Consider the following 10,205-nt stretch of genomic DNA (forward strand, 5'->3'; position numbering starts at 1 on the left):
GGAGAGACACCCAGAGAAGGGACTGTGACACGAGAGCAACCAGGTTTCCCAGGATTCAAAGACAATGGAGCAGTTGTGTTCACCTACCTGGGCTGTAGCGCCCTTGTCTTGTGCATCCCCTCCAATCCCCAGCAGCATCCCATGTTGTGGTCCACTCCCTCCCTCAGCAAGCATCGCCCACCTGGTGTTTCTGTTTCCTCAAGAATCAGTTGTCTGCTAGATGATGGTTGATTATCTAACTAATAAATCCCCGTGATCCCGTCAGTACATGTCAGTTTGTTATTTATTCCACGCTGTAGATTTCCATTTAAATGGGGACTTTGTGAGCAATGTTTTAAACCAAATGGATCAAAACCCTAGTGATAGCGTTGCAAGCACCCTGGCAACTCCATGAAGGGGCAATTTTTGCACAAGAAACTGGTGTCTTATCACTAGTTCTGGGCTGTGAAAGCAACTGCTTTCTTGATGTTTGTTGCCAACAAAAAGGTTTTCAGAAAAAAAATGATTGGCCCATACAAAGGCTGAGAAAACATACGGTGATACTTATAAGCACAATTATGGAAGCTTTGACTCTCTCTCTGTGACTGGCATGCGGTGGCTGCTTAATGCATGATGAAAGGGAAGAAGGGAGATAGGAAGGAACGGAAGAAGAGAGGGGACGCGCTCGAATCCATAATCTCTTTTTACATAGCTTGTGGCATGGAACTTGGTGGCTAAAAATAGATATTTTTCTACTCCTAAGGGGGCGAGACAGGGAACGCAGATATCAACTTTATTGTCACTAACTCTTTTATCTTAAGATTTGAAATATTTGAGTGTACCAAAAGCTTCATGGTCTATGCTCTTTATTAGATGCATAGATCTATGTTTATAGAAAATTTTAATGGTTGCAAAGTCAAATTGCAAAAATGATTCATTTTTTTAGAGATCTTGATATATCATGCTGCATTCTAATAAAATTTTCAATACTGACTGTAATGTAGACTATAATACTAATGTTTCCCCTGGGATCCAGCAATCAGACCTCCTTTGGTAAATGTCCTAGGGTTAAGGCTAATGCACCACAGAGCTGTAACTCACTGACATTTCATACTGGCTGGTGCAATGCGAAAAATTCAGTAGCAAATGCAGGCTGGAGAGAAACTCTTCTTTAAGCTTAGAAGTCCAGGCAATTCACAGAATGTTTTCTCCCCACACTCTGAGATCATGTGGTTCTGTCACCTTCGTCACAGATACACGATGATTTAGGAAAGACAACAACAAAGTCATGGAAATAATGGTATTATTGTTTAATGCAGCCTTTAGGCAGTAATATTATAACAAGAAATGAAACTTGAACTCTTTGAACTGAATTTTTCAGGAAGGTGCTTTCAGACTCTTGAAAGGGAAACATCAAAGTTTGAAGGGCAGAAATGAAAAAGGCTCCCCCTCTTACACCAATATGACACAAATTTAATCTGACACACATTTATAGTGAGTTCTGCGCACCAACGAAGATGAAAAGGGAAAAGACACGTGCTTGTCCTCAAGGAACCTATTACGATTATCTTTCAGCTGATTGAGACTTGAGTTTCTGAATTATTGTTCCCTTCTGTCCGCTGCCAACTCCAAAAAGGACTGGGTGGTACATGAGTTTTAAAAGTGCTCTCTTAAGATGCTCAGGCTCTTGAGGAGACTCAAATTGTAACTATTATGAGAAAACATTTTTTCACCAGTTAGGCAAAGACCAAGAAGTTTAAAAACAGAATGTGTTGGTAAAAGTGTAGGGTACCTCACAGGCTCTCTCATACATTTCTGGTGTCAGTGGAAAGAGGTATGACCCTTAGAGAAGGCAACTTGCTAATACTTACCGAACATTTCAATGAATATACAGGTGGATCCAGTATCTCCTCTTCTAGAATGTATTGTCCTTTACAAGTACTTTACGCATATGTGAAATGATGTATGTTAGATACATTTATGGCATCACTGCTGTAACAGCAAGAGATTAAAAGAAACGTAAATGTACATCAATAGGGGATGCGGCAGTAGACATACTCATAAATGAATAATAAGAAGCCATAATGAGGAAGCTCTATATGAGCTCATATGGAATCAGAGCCAGATGTTTTTCTAGGTGAAACAAACAAGGCACGGAAAGAGAATATGGTATGTTCCCATTTATGTTTAAAGAGATGGGGTGTGTGGGTGTATATATATAGAGAGAGAGAGAGGGAGACTTGTGTTACACATAAAATATCTCCAGAAGGGGACACAGAAGCTGGCAATAGTGGTGCCTCTGGGGAGGGTGACAGGGTGGTGGGGTGACTGAGGTGGGAGGAGGATTTACTAATGTTCCATACCTTCCTTCTGTATCTTTTACACCACCTGCATATACTATATTCAAATAATTAAATTTAAAAAGAAGCCTTCTAAAAGGGCACTCTTCTAAACCAGAGATCTCAGAAGGCGAGCACGCTGTTGGATTAGTCATTTCTACAAAGCCCTGCCACTTTTGAAGTTCATTCGAATGGAAGGAACTCGTTCTGGAACACATACCCTAAAACTGGATCCCTCCAGAAGGGTTTGGGGTGGCTTTGTCCAGGGGTTTCAGGACTCATTTCCTGTCTCAGCATTTTGGTGTGCCTATGCCTCGACCATCGCCACTTGGAGTAAAGGCTCTTTTCCTTGGATTTCTGCACCTATCGCTCCCTCAGCTGTGCTTTGTGCTCATGCAGCATCTGAGGGCCCACGCCCTTCCTCACCCGTGCTTTGTCCCAACTCCACACCCTCAAACCCTAGCCATCCACCTGGAGGATCCACAGGCAGTCTACCTCTTGTCCACCTTGGATGTCACCACTTTCTATCTCCTGCTACTGCTGCTGGTGACACATCTCTGTGCCATAGGACACCTCAGCCATCACATTTTTTAACAGCTTTTTTGAGGTATAATTGATATACAAAAAAAACTGCACGTTTAATGTGTATAATTTGGTGAGTGTGGACATATGCATGTCCCCATGGCCCCCATGATCCTATCACCACAGTCGAGGTAATAAACATGTCCATCACCTCCCAAAGTTTCCTTGTGTTCTTCTTCTTTTTTTTTTTTTTTATTGCCATAAGGACACTTAACATGAGATCTACCCTCTTGAATTTTTAAATGCACAATACTTTGTTGTTAACTACAGGCACCATGTTGTACAGAAGATCTCTAGAAGTTACTCATCTTGCATAACTGAAATTTAAACCCACTGAACAAGACCCGTGCCCCCTCCCCCCAGGGCCTGGCAACCACTATTCTATTCTCTGCTTCTGTGAGTCTGACAATTTTCGATACCTCACGTAAGTGCAGTCACACAGCATTTGTTCTTCTGAGACTGGTTTATGTCATTTAGCATAATGTCTTCCAGGTTCTTCCATGTTGTTGCAAGTTCCATCGACAGATGACTGGGTAAAGAAACTGTGGTATACACATTCAATGGAATATTATTCAACCTTAAGAAAGAAGGAACTTGTTTACGTCTTTGTCTCCCCAATTAAAATATGAGCTCTGTGTGAGAGAGCATTCATCCTTGCTTGTCCACAACAGCCATTCAGTAGAGATGTTTAAGAATTGGCCATTGTTTGAAGAGCCCCTTCAGAGTGAGTCCACAAGTCCAACCCATGAGCCCTCGCTGCATGGCGGGGTCCAGGGCATGCCAGCCTTGCCACTGAGCAACCTGCAGGGACTGTGTCTGCCCCATAGCAAAGGAAGACCCTCCTTCTTTCCACAAGGACCTTCCAAGTCCACCCCTCCAGAGTTCACTCTCAGAGTCAGACCTGAGAAGGAGCCCAACACTGTGAAAAACTGGGTGGCTTTTCCAGTCCATGCTCTTCAAAGACCAGGTTACATGCGACACCAGGACAGGGCTCAGCCTGCAGCTGAGGGTGTTTCCCGGAGCCTGGTGTCCCTCTCAGGGGAAGCCTGGCTCCTTTATTCTGACAGAGAAGCTCTGACTCAGGGCAACTGTCCTACAGCACTGTCCCTTGCCCTCCTCTAAATCCCCCTAGGAAATGACTAAACTCAGCAGCCAACAGTCTTGCTCACAAAGCTTATCTTCTAAGAACCTCAGCTCTGTCTTGATTCCATAAAACCCAGCCTGTCTCCTGGTGTTCACGAAAATGAAATTTCCATGGCTGACACTTCAGATCTACATGCAGCTTTCTGCCACACTTGCACCTGGCAGAGAGCCCCCAACTTCTTGTGAGTGGCTGCCATCTATGCCCTGGCACCTGCTTCTCCGTCTGGCCACCTTTAAGCCTTACAGAAACAAGATGCAGTATAAATAAACCTTGTAGGAGCTGGTGTGGGCTCTGGGAGTACTCAGGCTCTGGGATTCAGAGTCTGGCAACACTGAAAAACTTCAGAAGGGGTAGGCTTGGGTGTTTGTTGGCAGGAGGAGTATAGCCTGGAAGGGGGAAGGTTTGTGCTTCTAGGCTCCGAGCAGAGGCACCAAAGAAGACCCCCATGGCCTTGTGGCCCAGTGGTTGGGTTCATGTGCCCCACTTCGGCAGTCCAGTGTTTTGCCAGTTCAGATCCTGGGCGTTGACATGGCACCGCTCATCAGCCATGCTGAGGTGGCATCCCACATGCCACAACTGGAAGGACCTACAACTGAAAAATATACAACCATGTACCAGGGGGCTTTGGAGAGAAAAAGGAAAAATAAAATCTTAAATAAAAAAAAAAAAGATGACTCCAAAGGGAGACAGTGGACCATGTCTCTCAATTTCTCCCTGAGCACAGAGTTGCTCCAACACAGTGAGAACTGAAGGGGGCCTGGTACCTTCTAGAATCTTTGGAAGCTCCAACAGTCAGTGTCCAGTCTGAGGGTGGAGGGCTTAAAAGTCCCCAGGAATCAGCATTCTCAAGTGGCTTTGCAGGAAACACACCAAAAAGACCCCTGAGAGAAGAAACTGAGAAGTGTAGGTGAACCTGTGTGAAACATGCCAGTAAATAAAGTTGGGAGACTGGGATGGGAGGACAGAGGTTCATGCAACTAGGGGCCCCTTGGAACACCAGCAGGAGAGGCCTGAGGAATTTCAGATTGCAAAAGGGAACAGACTGCCGCTCGTGCTTGTAGGAAGCAGAGATACTGGAAAGTGGACAAATAGTCTTTTATCTTTGAGGGTGACAGCTCCCAAGATGTAGAGGATGTTCTGCTTTCATGCTTTCCTTCCCCACAAGTCCAGTCCTGCCGAAGAAGAGATTTGCAGGGACCAGTGGAATGCCAGCCCTTCCCTGTGGTAGCTACTCCTGGAAATAACTTCTCATCTTGCTACAGACGTCTCTCAGGATGTACCCAGAGCCTCTGTCTATTGTGCAAAGAGAATATAATGATTGACAAGAGGAAATAAATCTGCTTACACAAAGCAGAAGCCAAAACCAGAAGGGTGGTTGTGGGTTCCAGGGGGTGAATAAGTCCAAGGCTGTTCTTTTTGGACAGAAGTCATAGATGTTTAAGAGAAAGTGAGAAGTCACTCAAGACCCCTTCACCAGCCTCCACACTGGTCTCTTTGCTCGTCTCTTCTCTGCCCCAGGCAGTCCTCATCCTTGTAGTGGGGTTCATTTTCCGAAAAGCCCGTTTGATTATTAAGAAGCTAAAGAGTTTCCCCAGTCATCACACATGTTCTAAAATTCTTAGCTTGGCTTTTAGAACTGTCTGGGTTGAAGCAGTATTTCCAGGACTACCTCCAGCTAAACTAAGGCAAGCAGGTCGACTCATCTGTTCTCTTAAAAAAGGGCTTTTCCATCTCTGGGCTTGTTGCCTGGCACCCACTCCACATTTATCATCATTAATGACATCTTGCCATCTTTCAAAATCCAACTCAACACCATCTCCTCCAGGAAGACCTTCCTAATTCTTCCAGACTTAGGTGCTCTTTCCTCTGAACTTCTGTAGGCCCTATTATCTCTGTTCCTTGTGTGATTCTTCTCACATTGCTTTGTATTATGGCTGCTTTCCAAATAGGCTGTGCTCTCCTCAGGAGGAAGCTGTTTTGGGGATTCTTCTGTACCTCGAGTTTTCTGGTATCTCACTGGAGTTAGCATTACACTTCACATGTGATATAGGCTCATAGCATTTAGATTAGAGGGGGCCTGCTATGGACTGAATTGTTCCCCCCAAAATTCATATGTTGACGCCCTAACCCTCAATGAGATGGTATTTGGAGAAGGGCCTGTGGGAGATAAATAAGTTTAGATGAGATCGTGAATGTGGGGCATTCACGATTGGATGGGTGCCCTTATGAGAAGAGAGAGAGTTTTTATTTGTTGGTTGGTTGGTTTGTTTTCTGCAGAAGATTGTCACTGAGCTAACATCTGTGCCAATCTTCCTCTATTTTATGTGGGATGCCACCACAGTGTGACTTGATGAGTGGTGCTAGGTCCGCACCCAGGATCCGAGCCTGCGAACCCCAGGGCAATGAAGCAGAGCATGTGAGTTTAACCACTTCACCACTGGGCCAAACCATATTGATTGGTTTTTTATCCATTTGTCCAATCTTTGCATTTTGTTTGCAGAGTTTAACCCATTTACGTTTAAAGTAATTAGTATAGTGAAGGACTTCAGCCATTTTGTTATTTTTTTCTTCATGTCTTATACCTTTCCTGTCTTTCATTTTCTCCATTTTTGCCTTCTTTTGTGTTGATTTTTTTGTAGTGAACCTTTTCTGATTTCCCTTCTCATTTCCTTTTGTGTATATCTGTTAAATGTTTTCTTTATGGTTACCATGGGGATTGCATTTAACATCCTAAATTTGTAACAACCTAGTTTGCATTGATACCAACTTAACTTTAATAGCATACAAAATCTCTGCTCCTCTAAAGCTCCATTCTCCATTTATGTTATTGACGTCACAAATTTCATTTTATATATTGTGTGCCCACTAACATAGATTTATAATTATTCCATATGCACTTGTCTTTTTAAATCATGTAGGAAATAAAAAGCAGGAGTTAGAAAACAAAAAATAAAACCAAAAGGAAACTCTTTAAACTGCTGTCTCTCTCTGCCATTTGAGGACACAGGGAGAAGGCGGCCATCTGCTAGCCAGGAAGAGAGCTCTGACCAGAACCCCAGCCATGCTGGCACCCCAGTCTTGGACTCCCAGCTTCCACAACTGTAGGGAAACAAATTCCTGCTGTTTAAGCCACCCAGGCTATGGTATTTTGTTATGGCAGCCCGAGCTGGCTAGGCCCTAAGTGGTCCCCTGGGCAGCCTTCTTATTTTACACAGTGATCCAAAGGGGACACAGAACAGGGATCAAAATCCAGCCAGTCCCCTGAACCCCAGCCCACAGCTCTAACAAGGATAACAGGCATGCCAAATATTTCAGGATGGAAGAAAAGGCTCAAAGCAATAAGTATATGTTTCTTAAACCTGTCTGTACCTTTAAGCTCTTTTTATCATAGCTTGAAATAACAAACCAAAGATCCAAGGGGACCTCCAGCAAGGTCTGAAATGGAGAATTTAGCTGAAAAGGCTGCCAGGGATGAGGAGAGAAAGGGACAGGCCTACCTATTTGGTTCTAACAATATCATAATTAGTACAGAGTTGTAAATTATGCAAAGGAGAACAGAGGACAGGATTCACAACCTCATGAGATTTCTTGTGCTTGACACAAAACTGTGTGAACTAAAGCATTTCAGAGCTTCACTTCAAACTCTTCCGTGACTAGCACTATGTTTCTGCCATATAGTGTCTTACACCTCACAGAGGGCTTCCACACACATAGTCTCACGGAATCCGTGCAACAACCAGCACAGGTATTAGCATCTCTTGGAGCCAATTACCAGCTTGAGCCTCAGCTTCCATGAGTGACCCGAGAAAAGTCACACAGCTGCTGAGTGTTGGAACTGAGACTTGAATACTGTATGTGTGTGTGTGTGAGAGAGAGACTGAGTTGGAATGAGGTTGATCCCATTTCACTACATAGTCCATTGAACTGCATTCCAAGAAGTCCCACAAACGCTCTCCATTAACCGGTAGCTGAAAAAAACCTACTAACGAGAGTCCTGAGTTTTAGCCCCAGCTCTGTCCCCAGTTCACAGCTGACTTGGGCCAGTCCCTTAGCCTCTCTAGTTCTCAGTTTCTTCAACGTGAAAGGACTGTGTTGAACAATTTGGGCTTTGATTCCCTTTTAATTCAGACAATCTAGATTTTCAAAATTAAGCAATGTTGGATAAAAGATCAGCTCAAGTCACTTCCAAAAACTGCTGATCCCTAGACCAGGTCCCCAGGAGGAAGACATTATGCATAATGCATCTTCCCCAAACTCTTCAAGTGGGGGGGGTGGAGACAAGACCTGCATCTGGTCTGAATGCAAGAGGAACTGAAGCCTATCCTGTCGCTCTAGTTAAAAGACTCAGCTGAAGCCGTGTGCACCAAAGTGGTCAACGTGGCTGCGGAGGTAAATCAAAACCAAGTATGCAGAAGATCAAAAGCTTTACTCTGTGGAGAGCAACAAAAGGCACATTTCCCAGATGCTCTTCCCTATGGAATTTAGGATCTTCTGAGATCCTGCCTAATTTAGACCCCAAACACTAGTAATTTCAGGCTGGTGACAGCCCTAACTCAGTAAATACCCAAATCATAGTAAATCAGAAAACAATGTTTATAGCACTGAAGAGTCCTTTATCATGGCAGCATCTATATTTATTAACTATTTATTACTAATAAAATACAGACAGAGTGAGGTTTAATATGTCATTACATGAGTTTTTATCTTTAACATAGACTATTTTTAATCAAGTTCAAAAAATTTCCTGAGTGGCTCCATGTCTTTAGAGAAACAGAGAACATCCATCAAGAGAAAGACTAAAGCATGGTTTTAACAAGTAAGAAATAAAGTCATTGTCAAGAATAGACAAGGTTTTAAAAAATAATTATTAGGCTATACTAGCATTGGCTTTCAAGTCCCATGTTATGTAATTCTTGTATTCTGTATTAATTCATCTTTGCACATATCATGGAAATTTCAAGGAATCTCAGCCAATAGATTTCTCCTCATCAGCAGATGTAAAAAGGAGGATGGCAGGAAAACTCATTTGTCAGAGGAAATGGAATTTGGGACTAAGACAAATTTCAGCATTAGAGTACCACTTTCATAACTTTTTGCCTTTTCAGTGTGCTAACCATGATATTATTTACTTAACATTTGACTTTTTGTTCATACTAAACAATAAAATCTATGAGATGACAAGTTCAATATGTAAGTTATTTCTTCCCAAACACATTAAACTAAATAAAAACCATTAAAAATATTCATTCCAAGACCCCTTAAAAGTATACATTATACATTTACACAATGAGTGGATCTGTAACTCTCCAAGTTCATTGGCTGCCCTTTGGGTTTAAGTGTTTGTCCACCTATCAAATACTCAGTTAATATCTGCCCTATAGATACAAAATGAATATCACACTGTCCCTGACATGATAGTCACCATATGGTGGGAGGAAAACATTAGAATTAAAAATTACAGTAAAGCAGCTAGTGGCACACTAGAAATATGTATAAGGCACTGAGTGGAACAGAAGAAGAAGCACTTAATTCTGCCAGGAAAGCCTCCTAGAAGAGGTAGCTTGAGTTCTACCACTTGCTAGCTGCAGGTTGTTGAGAAATTACTCACCCTCTCTGAACCAAACAGAGCAAGAAGTATTCAAGGATACAATGTATCTAGAACAGTGGCTCTCAAGCTTTCTGGTTTCAGGGCCCTTTATACTCTGAAAAACTTTTGTGTCCCAAAGAGCTTTGTGGGTTAGATCTATCTATATTTATTGTATTATAAGCTAAAACTGAGAATTTTTAAGTATTTATTTACTTCTCATTAAAATAACGATAATAAATGCATGTTTACAGAGATAACATTTTAAGGAAAATGACATTTCCCAAAACAAAAAAAAATTTACCAAATGAAATAAGCCAGCCACAAAAAGATAAATACTATATGATTCTACTTATGTGAGGGACCTAAAGGAGATTCACAGAGACAGAAAGTAGAATGGTGGTTTCCAGGGCCTGGGGGGAAGGTGGAATGGGGGTTGTCTAATGGGTATAGAATTTTGTTTATGCAAGATGAAAAGAGTTCTAGAGACTGGTTGCACAACAATGTGATGTACTTAACACTGCTGAACCGTACACTTAAAAAAGGTCATGATGGTAAATTTTGTATGTGTATTTTA

Source organism: Equus caballus, chromosome 4 (assembly GCF_041296265.1).
Source record: "Equus caballus isolate H_3958 breed thoroughbred chromosome 4, TB-T2T, whole genome shotgun sequence".
NCBI classification, from domain to species: domain Eukaryota; kingdom Metazoa; phylum Chordata; class Mammalia; order Perissodactyla; family Equidae; genus Equus; species Equus caballus.